General features: G+C 36.1%; 1 protein-coding gene across 3 annotated transcripts in view; it reads left to right on the top strand.

Moving 5' to 3' along the window:
- The first annotated feature begins 10,613 nt into the window (after window positions 1-10,613).
- The window catches only part of LOC144452949 (galactosylceramide sulfotransferase-like), a 22,084-nt gene continuing 14,005 nt past the window's right edge, over window positions 10,614-18,692 (top strand). The window contains exon 1 of one of the 3 annotated variants that reach the window (XM_078144181.1): window positions 10,614-10,649. The gene's annotated coding sequence lies outside the window, so the exon portion shown is untranslated. Of the gene's footprint in view, window positions 10,650-17,174; window positions 17,238-18,581 lie in introns of those variants that run through there. The other 2 variants (XM_078144180.1, XM_078144179.1) reach the window with 2 other exon arrangements.

The raw sequence follows: 18,692 nt of genomic DNA on the forward strand, positions 1-18,692 counted from the left end.
CATGTCCCTGGTTTGGAACTTCATGGTTATTGCTTGAAACACATTGACTTCAGATTGCCGTCATGATTCTGAAGAGAAAGAAAAAATAACTGGAAAACGAAATATTACAGAATATGAGAGGTACCTTACACAAGTCAAAGGTCAAAGGTCCAAATTCATATTCTTTTAGTTCACGAGTGATCAATATGTTACGTCAAAGCTGAACGAGAATAATACAGGAGACCGTTGGGGGCGCTCCGACAAGGTACACAACATGCATATGCGTGTATTATTATGATTTTGATCTGCTGCCTACACGCAGGTTTACATCTATTATATAAATAAATATTGTTTTGCCTAAAATAGGAAAGATACATCATGCAAAAGTCGATCACTCTCAGAATGACAATATTGAAAAAAAACAGCGGCAATGTACAAAGGACATAAAAGAACATAAAAGACATCTAGCCATATAGACTGTAAGATACGTCGTGTAGATCCGCCCTCATCGGCCTCCTCTCTCCAGTGAGAGGGGTTGACCGATGTGTGAGGGCGCCCTTCAGACTACTACTAGTTCTAGTAGCCGAATTATACATAAGAATTTATGACTGTACATGTGTAGATATATGGCCATACTTCTAGTGTTCTCAGTAATTACAGGACTTGCATAATAGCATGTCGAGATAGCTGTGTTGGGGAAAGCCACGGTTCAGGGTGTAACATGAAAATACTAACCTGTACACGGTATGCCCAATCCCAAACCACAATCGTATAGTCACATGGTCTGACTTGGAGGCCTGTGCCATGAGTCTAACCTCCTTGGTGTACGTTTTCAGCGCCCAATACCGTAAAGGTGTGTGATATACCGCTATCGTTCCGATTAGACAAACTAGACTGGTACCAATATTCCCCTGTCAGCTAGAATGGAATGAGCTGAACCCAGGTCCTCATGTAGCTCGTTGCTGACGATGTCCAAGGCCAGACATACACCAGCTCCTACGACAAAGAAATATTAGGAATTTGTCATATATATGGTACTACAACAACAGTACTCTAGCGGCCATCACCTGACCTTTGCACACCTTACACTTAGCCCGTTAATATTTAACTGAAATGTAAACAAGTTCTACAAACGTGTTTGCCCACTTCACTTAGCGTGAAATCCATGCGAATTGGTATTTTACTAGTCTGTATGGTACGCCGTGACGTGGTGCCCTCAAACATCGGCCAACCACTAACACTAGGAGGCCTGTGAGGGCGGAACGTAACGACGTATCTTGCAGTCTAGTATTTTACTTATTTTGATTGTTTGATTTCCAATTGGAAAGCAAAATCTAAATCCCAATCCGCATGGATTCGGAGCCTCACTTCACTTTACCTAACTCAACTCCACTCCACTCCACTCAACTCCACTCAACTCAACTCAACTCAACTCCACTCAACCAACTCAACTCAACTCAACTCAACTCAACTCAACTCAACTCAGAGTCAACTCAACTCAACTCAACTCAACTCAACTCAACTCAGAGTCAACTCAACTCAACTCAACTCCACTCAAGTCTACACTTATACTACTCAACTCAACTCAACTCAACTCAACTCAACTTCACTCAACTCCACTCAACTCCACTCCACTCCACTCCACTCCACTCAATTCAACTCAACTCAACTCAACTCAACTCAACTCAACTCAACTCCACTCAACTCCACTCAACTCAACGCTACTTTACTCTACTCTACTCTACTCTACTCTACTCTACTCTACTCTACTCTACTCTACTCTACTCTACTCTACTCGAACATGCACACTGTACGTACATAAACATTATAAAGGTATAGTCTGTCCGAGTAAATATAAAAGTTTGTCTTTTTTTTCTATTTTTAAAAAAAAAATTGAATACGTTGTACATACGATTGCGTCCTACATTGATGTATTTACAGAATCTATCCATGGTTGATCAAATGGTCCTTGCCATTTTAATACAAGAATGGGTTCGATACCAAGATTTTTAATCTCCAACTTAAATCCCGATATAGCCATAAAGACGTAAAGAAACTATTGTTGGATATACGAACAAAATACATACATACGTGTCACATCGTGGTGACGATCGATCGCTCCTTGAGATTCCAATAAGACCAAATAAAAAACAGTTCTTTGGTTCCGGTTATCCGACCCCACCTACTTTTTCACGCCAACACTAAACTTTTTTTTACGTATTCGAGAAAAAATAATAATACAATCGCGAAAATCGAGAAGTCTCGCCAGAAATATTGGGTGCAGAAACTGACATCAACTTAAAAAGACAATATAAAACTATTCTTCCAATCTGTAAAGGCTGCACATCTGATAGGATGAAATAAACAACACAGAGACCATTTGGAAAACAATCATGGAAAACCTGAACTAGACACTCACACATAAAAAATAAAACAAATCTACCTACCACACCTATTTTAAAATTGAATGTAATCAGAACCAGACAATTTTTTTACGCCTAATACCCCCGGGTTTAAATACTGACAAACTGACCTTGTGAATTATTCTGGGTGCCAACGTGGCCTGTCTCTAACCAATGGTGTTGTGTAAATCATAACGATATCGTATAGGGACTAGACTACTTGTGTATATGAGATAAGTCACCCACGACATATCGTCGTAAACTGCAGCCTCTTTTACGGCACCATCAATCATGAGATCGGAGAGCTAACGATGAGTCCTTCGTAGTCCTTCGGCTAAGATATTCCGAATAAAGAATCTCTCATAATTACTTATATAGTCCTGAACTTTGAGTTAAACTTTTGACTACCCAAGTTCTCCTGCACTTTTGTGTGCTTCTTATTGTCTTGCATGATAATCACCGTTAGTGTTTGTAGGGGTGGAGAGGGGTAGCTAAATAATCTGACCATACATATACACGTCAAGCTAGGGAAGTTTTTCCGTCCGACTGTTGGTTAACATATTTCAACATTTCAAGTAAGAATAAAAAATGCGGCCCACCTATAATTTACGTGTCGACCTAAATTCATATATTATCACATGTATCTTCATGGTTACCATAGAAACGCCGATTAGCTAGTTAATCATTACACGATTTAATATTGGTCTTGTAATATACGACATTGGTTTCGACACATTGGCAACAACTTCAGATTTGACCACGCTGTCAAGATCTAGAGTCACTTTGATTTCCGTAAATCAGCGCACATTTTGTAGGACACACATCAACTTTTCGTACCGAGGATCGTCTACGCTCCGACTCAAACAAGTGGTAGACGGATCGACGCTTTTGAGGAACGGTGAGTGTGAGTCTAGCCATAGCTCGCGATCGTCACTGTGTTGCTTATCAGATGCTCTCGTACTTCTGCTAAGCAAACATGAAATGTCCTACAAAATGGCTGAGATATGTTCATGTATTTCTAGCCATACATTTTGTATGCATGTACTAATTTATTAATTTTTGAGAAATCATATTGTATAACGTATGCTAACATAGATAAGTATTAATGAATATTTCACGTAGTTGTTCAATCTTCGAATCTGCTCAACGGTTTGTTTACTGGTCTAGATCTCTCAGTTGTATACACATGAACCACAGGCACTTGTTTCCAGAGATATGTATCAGAATTTCTCTATCAAAATACAATAAAATGTTGATAATATCGATAATATTGACGCGTTTAGCCATTTCTATGTGAAAGGGGTAAAATACATGTAACATACGTTTCTTTGAAGGAGCAGGTTCACTCACCGAGAGATATAGATCGTGGTGAGTGCACTTGCGCTATCAGAAAAACACATGATATTTTTACCCCTTTCATGTACAATTGGCTAAACACGTCAATATTATTTATATTATCACCATTTATTGTATTCTGATAGAAACCTTCTGATACATATGTCGGGAAACAAGAGTTTGTGACGTAAACATAGCCATCACGTACGACTCGACTACATACCTTTGTTTATATGCACCGTATACAATTAACTTTAAGTGGTACAATGCGTAATGTAAATTATGGACTTGGGGACGAGAATAAATTCACAAAATCAAAATGGATAGCCGAAAGAGTGAAGGAGAGTTAATTCTTCTAGACTACAGGTCGGCTATCTTTGTCTACATTAGTAGAAATATAGTATTAACTATAATATCTTTTATTGCAATTATGCATTTTGTAAAATAAATACACTCGGAAAATGTTGCGGTGTCGCTTAAAACAAAAAAATTACAATGTACACACGACAAACATTAAAACTGGTGACTCAGACAAGAGTATGTATACTTATCGCATATTTTGAATTGTTCCAGTCGCAAAATGACCGTTAAACTGTATACGTAGTAATTTACAGGCATGAGACCATGGTGGCAAGTAACGGGGTCGAGCCAATAACTTGGGTACGGTATTTGCCACTATAGCCCAGAGACCTGACAACGTCGTTCAAAAACCAGATAGTCAAGTCAGTTTAGACTCTTTGTGACTAACTACAGGGGGAGGGGGGGGGGGGTTCAGGCTCAGTTTATTTGTTTACGAAAACAAACAAATAATTGTCCAATTAAATCACCATTAAATGTTGGATACGGTTGTGAAATCATAGAGCACATCAAAAGATTTAGTTGGAAAGTATAACAGAAGCATGTAGACTATATTGTTTCCCGCCAATGCGACCAGACGACCTTTAGCAAACTACATACTATTTTAAAAAGGTTTATTTGAAAAACGAAAAAAAACTGTGTATGATTCCTCGTCAAAATGTCTTGCAGACGACATTTTGAGACCTCTAAAACAACATACTATATTGAAACTCACTGTACAATATTCAATAATTTCTAGTCAGTGATACATTTTTTGTTATTATTTATGTTATGCAGTTAGTTTATTGACACTTTTTGTGAAGAATGTTGTTAAAAGTTGACCAATTCCAGAATAATTTGCATATTCCCGTAGACATGAAGTCAACTTCTGTATATCGAACGTAAACTGAATACTTCCCGTAAGGGATAGCCATTTTTTTTGAGACGTACTATTCAGCAGTACATCTCAACAGGCCGTTGGTGGCAGTATTTGCATTTCTGGTATACCATGTTTAATAATGTGCATAAAATTCAGTATGCATATCAAATCAAATGACGCCACGATGCACTTTTGTGATATTAACATTCAAGTCGGTCAACGATGTCATGAATGAATTATCCAACCCAAGACATTATATGGTTACGTAATCGCTATGTCTGGACAGTCCGTGAAATCATACCGAGATATTGAATTATGTGAATACAGATGAAAAGTAAATCATAAATGCCATTTTCACATTAAATAATATGTAATTTCTGTTTTCTATGGTTTGTCAAATTAGTCTGTGTAAAGCTAAATGGTTGTCCAATTAGTCTGTGTAAAGCTGAATGGTTGTCCAATTAGTCTGTGTAAAGCTAAGTGGTTGTCCAATTAGTCTGTGTAAAGCTAAGTGGTTGTCCAATTAGTCTGTGTAAAGCTAAGTGGTTGTCCAATTAGTCTGTGTAAAGCTAAGTGGTTGTCCAATTAGTCTGTGTAAAGCTAAGTGGTTGTCCAATTAGTCTGTGTAAAGCTAAATGGCTGTCCAATTAGTCTGTGTAAAGCTAAGTGGTTGTCCAATTAGTCTGTGTAAAGCTAAGTGGTTGTCCAATTAGTCTGTGTAAAGCTAAGTGGTTGTCCAATTAGTCTGTGTAAAGCTAAGTGGTTGTCCAATTAGTCTGTGTAAAGCTAAGTGGTTGTCCAATTAGTCTGTGTAAAGCTAAGTGGTTGTCCAATTAGTCTGTGTAAAGCTAAGTGGTTGTCCAATTAGTCTGTGTAAAGCTACGTGGTTGTCCAATTAGTCTGTGTAAAGCTAAGTGGTTGTCCAATTAGTCTGTGTAAAGCTAAGTGGTTGTCCAATTAGTCTGTGTAAAGCTAAGTGGTTATCCAATTAGTCTATGTAAAGCTAAGTGGTTGTCCAATTAGTCTGTGTAAAGCTAAGTGGTTGTCCAATTAGTCTGTGTAAAGCTAAGTGGTTGTCCAATTAGTCTGTGTAAAGCTAAGTGGTTGTCCAATTAGTCTGTGTAAAGCTAAGTGGTTGTCCAATTAGTCTGTGTAAAGCTAAGTGGTTGTCCAATTAGTCTGTGTAAAGCTACGTGGTTGTCCAATTAGTCTGTGTAAAGCTAAGTGGTTGTCCAATTAGTCTGTGTAAAGCTAAGTGGTTGTCCAATTAGTCTGTGTAAAGCTAAGTGGTTGTCTAATTAGTCTGTGTAAAGCTAAGTGGTTGTCCAATTAGTCTGTGTAAAGCTAAGTGGTTGTCCAATTAGTCTGTGTAAAGGTAAGTGGTTGTCCAATTAGTCTGTGTAAAGGTAAGTGGTTGTCCAATTAGTCTGTGTAAAGCTAAGTGGTTGTCCAATTAGTCTGTGTAAAGCTAAGTGGTTGTCCAATTAGTCTATGTAAAGCTAAGTGGTTATCCAGTTAGTCTGTGTAAAGCTACGTGGTTATCCAATTAGTCTATGTAAAGCTAAGTGGTTGTCCAATTAGTATGTGTAAAGCTAAGTGGTTGTCCAATTAGTCTGTGTAAAGCTAAGTGGTTGTCCAATTAGTCTGTGTAAAGCTACGTGGTTGTCCAATTAGTCTATGTAAAGCTAAGTGGTTGTCCAATTAGTCTGTGTAAAGCTAAGTGGTTGTCCAATTAGTCTGTGTAAAGCTAAGTGGTTATCCAGTTAGTCTGTGTAAAGCTGAGTGGTTGTCCAATTAGTCTATGTAAAGCTAAGTGGTTGTCCAATTAGTCTGTGTAAAGCTAAGTGGTTGTCCAATTAGTCTGTGTAAAGCTAAATGGTTGTCCAAATAGTCTGTGTAAAGCTAAATGGTTGTCCAATTAGTCTGTGTAAAGCTAAGTGGTTGTCCAATTAGTCTGTGTAAAGCTAAGTGGTTGTCTAATTAGTCTGTGTAAAGCTAAGTGGTTGTCCAATTAGTCTGTGTAAAGCTAAGTGGTTGTCCAATTAGTCTGTGTAAAGCTAAGTGGTTGTCCAATTAGTCTGTGTAAAGCTAAGTGGTTGTCCAATTAGTCTGTGTAAAGCTAAGTGGTTGTCCAATTAGTCTGTGTAAAGCTAAGTGGTTGTCAAATTAGTCTGTGTAAAGCTAAGTGGTTGTCCAATTAGTCTGTGTAAAGCTGAGTGGTTGTCCAATTAGTCTGTGTAATGCTAAGTGGTTGTCCAATTAGTCTGTGTAAAGCTACAGGGTTGTCCAATTAGTCTGTGTAAAGCTAAAGGGTGATCCAATTAGTCTGTGTAAAGCTACGTGGTTGTCCAATTAGTCTGTGTAAAGCTAAGTGGTTGTCCAATTAGTCTGTGTAAAGCTACGTGGTTGTCCAATTAGTCTGTGTAAAGCTACGTGGTTGTCCAATTAGTCTGTGTAAAGCTAAGTGGTTGTCCAATTAGTCTGTGTAATGCTAAGTGGTTGTCCAATTAGTCTGTGTAAAGCTAGAATGATGACAATACAGACCTATACACCCATAAGGTGATACCTTATATATCATTTGGTGTTATATACTAGTATGTTATTAGGTCACATGAAAGGCAATATTTAACAAAAACTGTGTAACTATAAAGTATTGTGTCCCTTCTGTGTCTGTATGTCTGTTTGTGTCTGTGTCTGTGTCTGTCTGTCTGTCTGTCTGTCTGTCTGTTTGTCTGTCTGTCTGCCTGCATGCGTGCCTAAATATGTATGTATGTATGTATGTATGTATGTATGTATGTATGTATGTATGTATGTATGTATGTATGTATGTAAGTAAGTATGTATGTATGTGTACACCATTCTCGCAAACCAGTTATTATTTCTACCACTACACTTCGAAATAAAACGGCCGTGGTTTGCGACGATGGTGTACACGTATGCATTTCTATCTATCTATCTATCTATCTATCTATCTATCTATCTATCTATCTATCTATCTATCTATCTATCTATCTATCTATCTATCTATCTATCTATCTATCTATCTATCTATCTATCTATCTGTCTATCTATATGTCTGTCTGTCTGTCTGTCTGTCTGTCTGTCTGTCTGTCTGTCTGTCTGTCTGTCTGTCTGTCTGTCTCTACGTACGTACGCATGTCTGTCTACCTACCTACGTATATCCATATATTTACCAGTGACAACAATACATTTGCATATCTCAAGTAGTCTCGGTAAACATTTGTACAGTTTACTAAATATTTTGTTATTCATGGTAACCTTGAGGTCACTGGAATCCGAGCAAATATTACCTTTTTAGAAACACTTCCGTTTTAAAACATTGTCCACTCGTAGCCAGATAACGAATTATGTGTACACAGATAAAGTAATTCGCAAATGCAAATAATTCGTATGAAGTAGTTTTATGATTGTTCAGTTAATGAAAAATATATCAGTCTATGTAAAGCAAATTTCCAGGTAACAAGATACCTATCCAATATCTTATTGGTGTGAAAAACGTGTCACCATATTATATGTTATCAGCTACCCAGGTACCCGAACCAATTAGGTGTCGTAAAGTAAAGGTCTAATCGATCATTCTGACAGGCACTTCTCCCCTGGGTTATTTTTGTGATAAATCATTCAATACAGGTTATCAAGGTTATCCTACAGTTTGCATTGTCATTGCTAGATCGCTATTTTTTCAAAAAAAAATCAAAATTTTTTGTATTTTTTTTCACGCATGCAATTCGTAATAACTCCTCATGCGTGACTATCTCACGACTGATAAATGACAGCAACATTATACTAAATGTATTTTATTGGAAACATGATTTGAGGAAATCTCATATTGATTGCTTTTAACAGTTACCCATATCCTTTGACAGATCATACATTCAATTAGCATAAATTTAAATTCTTTACATTGTAAGTACTATCCTACCAAGTTCCCATCCATTAAGCTGGGTTGATTTTGTTAGAATCGTGGTTCAAAGTTTGTCAAAGGCCATAAATAAAACCATTCAGAGGCAAATGAGTGAAACTCGGACAGACAACTTCCAGATTCAAACTCTTCGACCACGACAACCGCATACAAATAGTCCATCGATTCTAATGGCTATGCTACCGCCCCCCTCCTCCTCCTCCGCAAATAAATTTATCTCCAAACTAATTCTAAGGTGATACATTTATAAATATGAAAATAAAAATAGCTTAGGATTAAGTATGCTAATTTTATGACGTCATAACTAGAGAACATGTAGAAGCATGTTGCGCTTAATTAACTAAGTGACAGAGAATAGGCACAGCTATCACACATGATAAAGTACAGCTAAATGACATAGGTTTGTGTTTCACTCCTGTGACAGGACATTTAATGAAAACCCTCAGACAACTTATAATGCAAAAGAAACAATTACATGTTGATTATCAGTTGGAAAATAAACCATTGCAGCCATTACAATCATCAAGTCGTCCTGTTTTCATTTAGAAGCCTGTTTTTACTGCACTGTGAAAGAATATCATCAGTGTTCGATGTGATTTGACAAAGGATCCTGCTGTGTTTATTGTGTTTCTGTTATTGTTAGTCTAGAGTTGAAATATGTCTATCTCTGTGTCACAACATAATGCCCCATATGGGAAACACCAAGCCTATATCATTCTAGCTGATAAATTATGTGACCATTCGCATAAAACGAAAAAGGTTACACAAAAGTGAAATAATTTATAGTTCATATTTTTCTTATCGCAGTATAGAATATAAATTTTACGAATAGGGAACTTGCAATCCAGACTGAGCATGCTCAGACGCAAAGGACTATGGGATTAACTGAGGTTATCGTATTACCTAATCTGGAGCTACCGATAAAATAAACCTCCCACAATGGTCAGGGTGACTATGAATTGATCATTTGTGGTTATAAACAATATACATAATACTAACTGATTAGCATTTATTATCACATTTCCCATTATGCAACATTCAACATGGCGGGTTTGCAAGTTCCCTATTACTGTAACAAAAATTACGTGAATGATCTAGCTTACTTAACAAATCAAGTCCTCAATTTCTACTATTTTTTCATTCTTTCATATTTTCGATCTATCTATCTATCTATCTATCTATCTATCTATCTATCTATCTATCTATCTATCTATCTATCTATCTATCTATCTATCTATCTGTCTGTCTATCTATTTGTCTGTCTGTCTGTCTATCTATCTATATCTATTTATCTCGATATCTATATATATATATATTTATTCATCCATCCATTTGATGATCAAAATTGATGATAGTAAAGTAATAGAGCATACCATCATTTGCTATGAACATCAGACAAAAAAAAACAAAAAAAAAACCAAACAAACAAACAAACACATATACTACACATATACTACACATAGAAGGCAGAGAGGCAGACAGAGCGGAAAGAAGGAAGGGCATACATTCATACATACATACATACATACATACATACATACATACATACATACATACATACATACATACAACCTTTCCGCACAATACTAATTTGAATGTGATTAATGCGAACCACTGCTGTTCATTCATTTCCTAGTTGACCTCAATATACCTATATTGAGGTCACGATATTCATTTGCGTTACAAACCCGTATACGCCTTTGCTTTCAATAGTAAACCAGCAGTTGTGCTATAATACAAAACATTTGAGTTATTTAGGTATCTCTGCAGCGTGGTGAGTAGTCAATTTTGGTATTTTTATTTATCGAATATTTGAAACAGTCTGCCAGGTTGCGGTGGTGAATTATGAAAAAGAAATTCTGCGATTTAAACTTGAACGTGATACGAAATAATCCGATTTATTTCGTATTCTATACTTGTCAGTAATTTTTGGCAGATCACATTGACTGTACAGTCAAACGTCTAGCATAGCTACTGCAGGAGTAACAATTGTTTGTGCTATGTTAGTAACAACTGTTTGCTCAATTTCGACCAGCCTACCATACGTTACATTTTTCACCGATTTTGTTTCCACATGTAAGCCCTTTGTCAGAAATAACTTTTGTTTCGACACGGATCAGAAATTGTTTGAAATCATAAAATCGTCGATACAAACGAGGTGAATTGTATTCCATATAACTTGTGAAAAAATACAATTTTGTCGCCATATTGATTTTTTATGCAAAGAAAAATACCTTTTTTTAAATACACCTGCATTACACCTATACGCTTAAATATATGTACTCGAAAATTTTCTAAGCAATATAACACTGTAATAGATACAAGATAATTCCAAAATATCCGAAATGACGAATAAGGTAATAAGAGAAGGGTTTAGTTATATTCACCGTATTACCGGACGGTATTGGACTTAACCTTTGGACTCAGCGATTTAAATTGTCAACAGTAAAGAATACACAACTTTCACTGAAAATTAACAAAACAAATAACAACAATGCAAAAAAATGAATAAACAAACAAACAAACAAACAAACAAACAAACAAGGAAGTCCTTGGCACTGTATTGTCGTTGATGGAAATAAATCCACCAGTTCGGGCTAGTCACATAAATCTATATATTATATAGTATATAAAAGTCGCTTGTCAATCCAACATAATGAAATATAGGCACAGCTGTTTGATACACACATTGACGCATATTGTTCAGTTTTTCAACCTACGTCGTAAGGGAACCAAATCACTAGTAATAGGAAACGAGCGCTGAATACATGGAACTACGGAGAAAGTATATCGGTCATTTTTTCCGCAAACCTCTTTCCTCCTTAACGATCTCATAAAATGTCATGCTCCTCCCATCAAATAAACCCAATCCCCACCCCCACGCTATAGATGTACACTTGTGTGATACACCGTTAAACTATTAAAGTAACATTGATAATTGATTTCAAAGTCCATAAAAGGTTCCTTCCTTTAGAGAGAGGGGAGAGAAAGAGACAGAGAGAAAGACATAGACAGCGGCAGAGACAGCGACAGTGAGATTGAGAGCGACATACATACATACATACATACATACATACATACATACATACATACATACATACATACATACATACATAGAGACAGAGGAAGATACAGACACAGACACAGACAGACACAGACACAGACACAGACACAGAGAGACACAGAGACAGAGACAGATAGACTAACAGACAGAGACACCGACCCAGATATATATATATATATATATATATATATATATATATATATATATATATATATATATATATATATATATATATATATATATATATATATATATACTATTACGCTCTGCCACTGCGGTATAGAGCACTGTCTTATAGCAGATTGATACTCACCGAGTTATATATATATATATATATATATATATATATATATATATATAAACATGTATACATTGATATATAATATTATTTCTAGTAATTCAGTCACTCCTTTGGCATCATTTTCCCTTGATTTAGTGTAATTAAATGAAAGTAATGCAATTTTAAGCAGTTATAGCTTTTAAGATTATGTTGCTTTAGTTTTCTGTATCCTATTGATATAAATATTTTTATAGCAATAATTCCATGTTAGAAGTATTATTTCATTATGTTGCATAAGACTAAACGCTAGCTGTTGTAAGGTTTCGCTATTGTTTATTTAATTTTGAATAATGACAAATACATCAAATGCAGTATAATAACTGTATCTATATAAATGGAGATATTCTACTACAACAGTGTACACCAGATGTTCGTGTCTGCTTCACACGTTACACATGCATACTACACATATTATATAGCTAGGTGCACATGAAAATAATAGGCTTACCTTCTTGTGCTATTTTGACCTATAGCTTATAGTGAAATAACATGTACCGAGAACCTGCCCAGCTTGTTGCACAGCTACTAAAAAAATTCTTAGATAATCGTGGAGAAAAGCCATTAAAGATAATATTTAATTTATTCGTGTTTATAATACACCAATTGTACTTTATTTCTTGGACAATTATCTACGCGAAGATGCGTGGGCATATAATGCAGTATAAAAGACTCCCTAACACGTTAAAATTTAATATAAAACGTACACAAAACGTTTAAATTATGTATCAAACCGGACTGTTAATTTTCAATTTTTTGTATATAATTATGACACTAATGTGCATGAAGTTTGATTAATATTGAAGCAAAGTACTAACGAAATCGGATAGCATCCTTTACTCCAGAATGGCGTGTACAATTTTAGTGATCAAATTATTTTCGATATGCTTTGTATCTAGCCATATGTTGTTGTTGTTGTTGTTGTTGTTGTTGTTGTTGTTGCTGCTGGTTGATTGGTTGGTTGGTTGGTTGGTTGGTTGGTTGGTTGAATTGTGCTGGCCGTATGACAAATTCTGGCGTTTGATCCATGGACAAATTTTCTGGTCACGGTTGAACTATGTTCGATGGATTGCAATGGCCATATATGAATTTCGAAATAACTATGTTTTTGGTTTTGTCTTATTGATAAATGTAATGTGTATCTAATAAATAAATAAATCAGGCAGTCGGTCGGTCGGTCGGTTGGCCAGTCAGACAGTCAGTCCGTCCGTCAGTCAGTCATCAATAATTGCATTGTATTGTATTTTGCATAGTCAAATCACTATATATTATACGAAAAGTCATATTTGACCATGTTTTTCCACCCGGGGTAAAGCTTGAGAAGAGGATGTGTTTCATGTTGAGATAGATACCATAAAAAGAACACACATACATCACTTACACTGCACTGCACTGACCATGGATTTTGTTTGACAGATTACACCATGTCCATGTGTAGTAGTGTGCATGCTGTTACTATACTGTTCATACCAGTAACTAAATATAGAGCCCGACAGTGTAAGTGATATATGTGTGCTATTTTTATGGTGTCTATCTCAACATGAAACCTCGTGATTAGACTCACTGACCTTGATAGTTTATTCCAAACACAACTGACACGCTCTACCGAAAAGGGGTGTAAATACTGAGAAAAGCATAATCCCACCAAAATTCAACACCGTCGGTTTAAAAATAACAGAAACATTTACTTTTGCATTATTGGCGAAGCATCGCCAAGTCAGCAAACTTGTGTTTGCAAACTAAATTAATGTTCGGTTTCGTGTTTGATTAAACGTTTTCATTCATTTATCTACTCCCAAAACCAGAGTGGATATGACATTTCAATTAGGGAACACGGTGGGGTTTTTTTTTGCGACTTGTACACATTTTCATTTTACGAATTTCATAAAACAAAATACAGAGACATTAATAGCGAGTGAGTGTATAGAATGATGCAATTTATCTTAATATGAACACGAATCACCATCACGGTGAGATGAAACAAGGAAGATCCAAGCAAAAAACTGTTTCTTAGTGTTCACAGTGAGAAAAGATGTAACATTTCATGTATGTGCTCGATCAATGACTGCATTTGTGCGGGTATAATTACATATAAATACATATAGTTCACTTGAATAGCAATACATGTGTACACCATGCAAGGAGCTCTCTTGTACAATAGAAATAGGATCGTAGCGTATGTCGTAGCATGTGGCCATATGCCACATATACAATTTGTCTAATTAAAAAGAAGTTGATGAATGAAAAAATGTAATTTACCAAATTCAAAATTAATTCCTCGATAATAATATCGAAAATCACAAATTCAAATGAAAGGTTGACGAATACCAATACATTTGTACGAACACAAACATACATCATGTACATGTAACAACATGAATAGACCCTAACGAATAGAAACAAGAAATATACAAATACAAACATTTACCTTTACCATGAAATAAAAATCCAGATATGTCATTTAACCAAGGAAATCTTGAATGGTCAGAATACGAATGTGATTTTATGCATGAAAATGTTATTGAGTTCGGCCTGCCATAATTCGTAACAAAACTTATTGAGATGCCCAAGGCTAACAATATTTGTGTGGTTCGGTTAAGCTCAATTTCAGAATAGGTGAGGTAGGTATTTCAATTAATTTAGTATATTTAATGGGTCATTTGCATAAGTAATGATTTCAGTTATTAGACAATGTCTGAAGAATTAAAAATTACTATTTTATATAATTTGGAGCATATATTGATGATAACAAAGAACTAAAGGAAAATAGTCAGTTTACATCTGGAAATTCATTGGAGAAAACCTATCACGGACAATACGCCACTTGGTTTTGAATATCATACAATATTGTAGCGACATATGGTAGGGAATGCTTTATCAAGATTTGAAGTGATATATCATATTTCATCGTTCTAAAATGTACCGATTGAATAGCATGTGCGAGCTTCAATGGGTAATGCTGAAGTGGTGGGGGTTTGATTTACAGCTTTTATAATTGCGTTCAGTTTCAATGATCAAATGTGTTTAATAAAAACTACATTCAAACACAGCACATCGGCAAAAACTTAGATAAGTAACACAGTTTTGCAGCCAGAGTTCTTTTGGGGTCATTTGACACACATTTTTGAACCTGACCCAGAATTTTGAAAGTGACAGGTCATAGATGACCCACATTAAAATTGTATGCAAATATGTTTAGCAACATGACCACGCCTATAGCAACAACCAAATGATCGCCTATATTGCATAGATAACAACAGGGTTGGATAGGCAACTGCATAATCATTCAGCAAATATCTAGCATGGATCAGCATGTGGGTAAATACTTTCAAAAACTGTACAGTTGTGCTACAATGCCATTGCCGCTTTTTTTTATAATGTCCCCCAAAAAATTATGATGACCCAGAAAAATGAGAGTTTTGTCTAATCCATTCGGCCGAATCAGAAAGTACCCCTGGATAAAACTCCTGCTTAGGCCTAATAAGAACAATTGTGTGGATCCAATTACCCTCAATTTTAGAATAGGTCGGGTAGGTAGACTTACTTTTTAATGTTTTTCATATGTAAGTGTCTAGTTCAGGTTTTCCATTGTGTTCCGTTGTTTTCCAAATGGTCTCTCTGTTAATGGTTTCTTCCCATCAGATGTACAGCCATTACAGATCGGAAAAACAGTGTTATATTGTGTTTTTAAGTTGGTGTCAGTTTCCGCATCCACTATTTCTTGCGAGATTTCACAATTTTCGCGATTTTATCATTTTTCTGCCGAAAATGTTAAAACAGAGTTTAGGGTCGGTAATGAAAAATTAGGTGGGGTCGGGTAACCGGAACCAAACTATTTATTTTAGGCCTTAGTATTATAGATGTCTCAGTTGCTACTAGCGTAGGTTTAAGCCTAAACACTTTTTTATATTCAAAAAAGTAAAATAGGGAGAACTTACTTCTATTTCCTATGTATCTTTGGTCAATTCTTTCAAAGCTCCCATTGTCAGGAAACAGTCTTTTGAGGCTGTGAGTTGATTTTACACAGTGCAGTCTGTATATTGTGTTAGAAGCAACTTCCTTTCTTCATTAACATCTCACCTAAATACCACAGAAATATGGTGATCAATGGTTATATTTCCTGAGGGTTTTGAATCAATTTCTCAAAAAAAAACTAGGAAACAATTCCGACTTATCTATTTCTGAAGTCATGTTATCGGAAATTTATTTTTATTTCTGCTCTACTGTAATTACACAGAGGTTACTTATCTCAGTTTTTGGTGATGTTTCTTGGTTGAATATGACCCTTATCAGGTATGTTTTGATCATTGAAACTGAACTCAATTATATTTTCTGCTGTATGTACACAGTCATACTTGGTCTGTTTACTGACGATGACATCACATCAGGTGCCTGTGAATGGGCAGATAATACAGATATTCCCATCGTGTGTCAACATGCTAATGTCATGGAGTGGTGTGAAGAGGAATGATTTATTTAAAGTGGGGCAATTGTTTAGCGGCAACTTGCAGTCAACAATACAACTCGGGCATGTGCTAGGGATTCTTATTCGATGTTTAACGCTAACCATATTAAATCCTTGCCTCCCTAACTTGATTACAAAAAGCGTACCTATTTAACACCACTCCACTTTCTAACTATCATATAACATAGAAATACGATATAAAGTTAGAACATGTAATACATAAGACCCCGTGGTTTACCAATGATGGAAAACGTTATTTCAGAAGTTGAGGATTGAAAGATTTGCTGGATGATTACCTTCGGAATTTTCTGGATGATGATGGTTTGAAATTGAAAGCTATTTTTTGGCTTTTCTTTTGCCAAGTATATAATGTTAGGATGGACTGTCGCTCGATTAGATATTTTCATTGTACAATGGCCAATGCTATGGTTACATGGTATGGAGCCACCCACGAAATAGTTTTAAAGTTCAGTCGTCGTTGCTCATGTATGTCCAGGTGAGGTACTGTTTGTTTAGTTGTTTGTTTGTTTGTTTGTTTGTTGACAATAAGATGCGTCGCGTTGCAATCACCATGTGTTACCTCTTAACCTTCCCAAGTACTGGCCATGACTGTTTTGTTAGCACAACTGAACTACAATGTAGGTTCAGTAGTACTATAGGCATCAAGCGGTGTCTGTCTGTCTGTCTGTCTGTCTGTCTGTCTGTGTGCGTGTGTATGTGTGTGTATGTGTGTGTGTGTGTGTGTGTGTGTGTGTGTGTGTGTGTGTGTGTGTGTGTGTGTGTGTGTGTGTGTGTGTGTGTGGACGACTTAAACTCAAAAACTGCCAACCCGATTGCCTTGGTATTTGGTGGGGCCATTACTTGTGGGGTCTAGTTGGGACATTGTTCCAATGAAAATGATCGCATCACAGATGTGTGATTTGGGTAAAAAATTTGGTTTTTGGTAAAAGAAAAACTCAGAAACTATTGGGCAGATTGGTGCGAAATTTGGAGAGAACATTCTTATATCTCACAATGTACTCGGTCAATGAGACTGAAACTTGGGGAGATGTTTCTAGAAATGTTAATGTGCAGATTTTCTTCAAACTATTTTGGCATGACCATGCCCTTAGCAACAACCAATTGGCAGTATATTTTGGTCAAATAACAACATCATCTGGTAGGCAAGTGAGTAAACATTCAAAAAATGTATGCAAATATCCCTATCAACCATGAACACTTCCATAGCAACGAGTTTGTGGCCCAAAAGTAGCACTTCCCTATACTAAACAAGTATCTGCATAACTGTTGTCAACTTCTTGTTGACTTTACTGGCGGAAATAAACAAAAATCTTAAACTGAACTGGATTCTTCAGGTACTTGACAAGGGAGAGGCCACTCTGTCACTTCGCCGTCAGCACAATGCAGCCCATTCAATGAGTTAGATTGATAATTTGACTAAATAGGGTAAAGTCGACGTCTATTGAACATGTATTTCTCAAGGAGGTACGATCTAAAAATGTTATACAGTGGTGCTTCATGACCATTCAACGATTTATGAACAAATCGCTCGTACCAGTTGGGAAGCTAGCCTATGCTACCACTCTCCAACCTGAAATCCATGCAGTGCTGCTCGATAGCAGCTCAGAAACTGACACCAAACTGAGACTTCACGATTTTCGCGATTTTATCATTATTTTTCTTGAATACGTGAAAAGGGTTTAGGGTCGGCGTGAAAAACAACTTTTTTTATTTGGCCTTGGGCGTAAAAAAAAAGTTGTGTGGTTCCGATTACATTCAATTTTAGAATAGGTGGGGTAGGTAGATTTTTTATTTTATTTTGAAGTTTTATTCATATGAGTGTCTAGTTCTGGTAGTTATGTTTTCCGCTGTTTTCCATATGGTCTCTGTGTTATTTGTTTTTTCTCATCCGATGTACAGCCATTACAGATTTGAAGAACAGTTTAAAAAA

The sequence above is a fragment of the Glandiceps talaboti genome, chromosome 23, assembly GCF_964340395.1.
Source record: "Glandiceps talaboti chromosome 23, keGlaTala1.1, whole genome shotgun sequence".
Taxonomy (NCBI): Eukaryota; Metazoa; Hemichordata; class Enteropneusta; family Spengelidae; genus Glandiceps; species Glandiceps talaboti.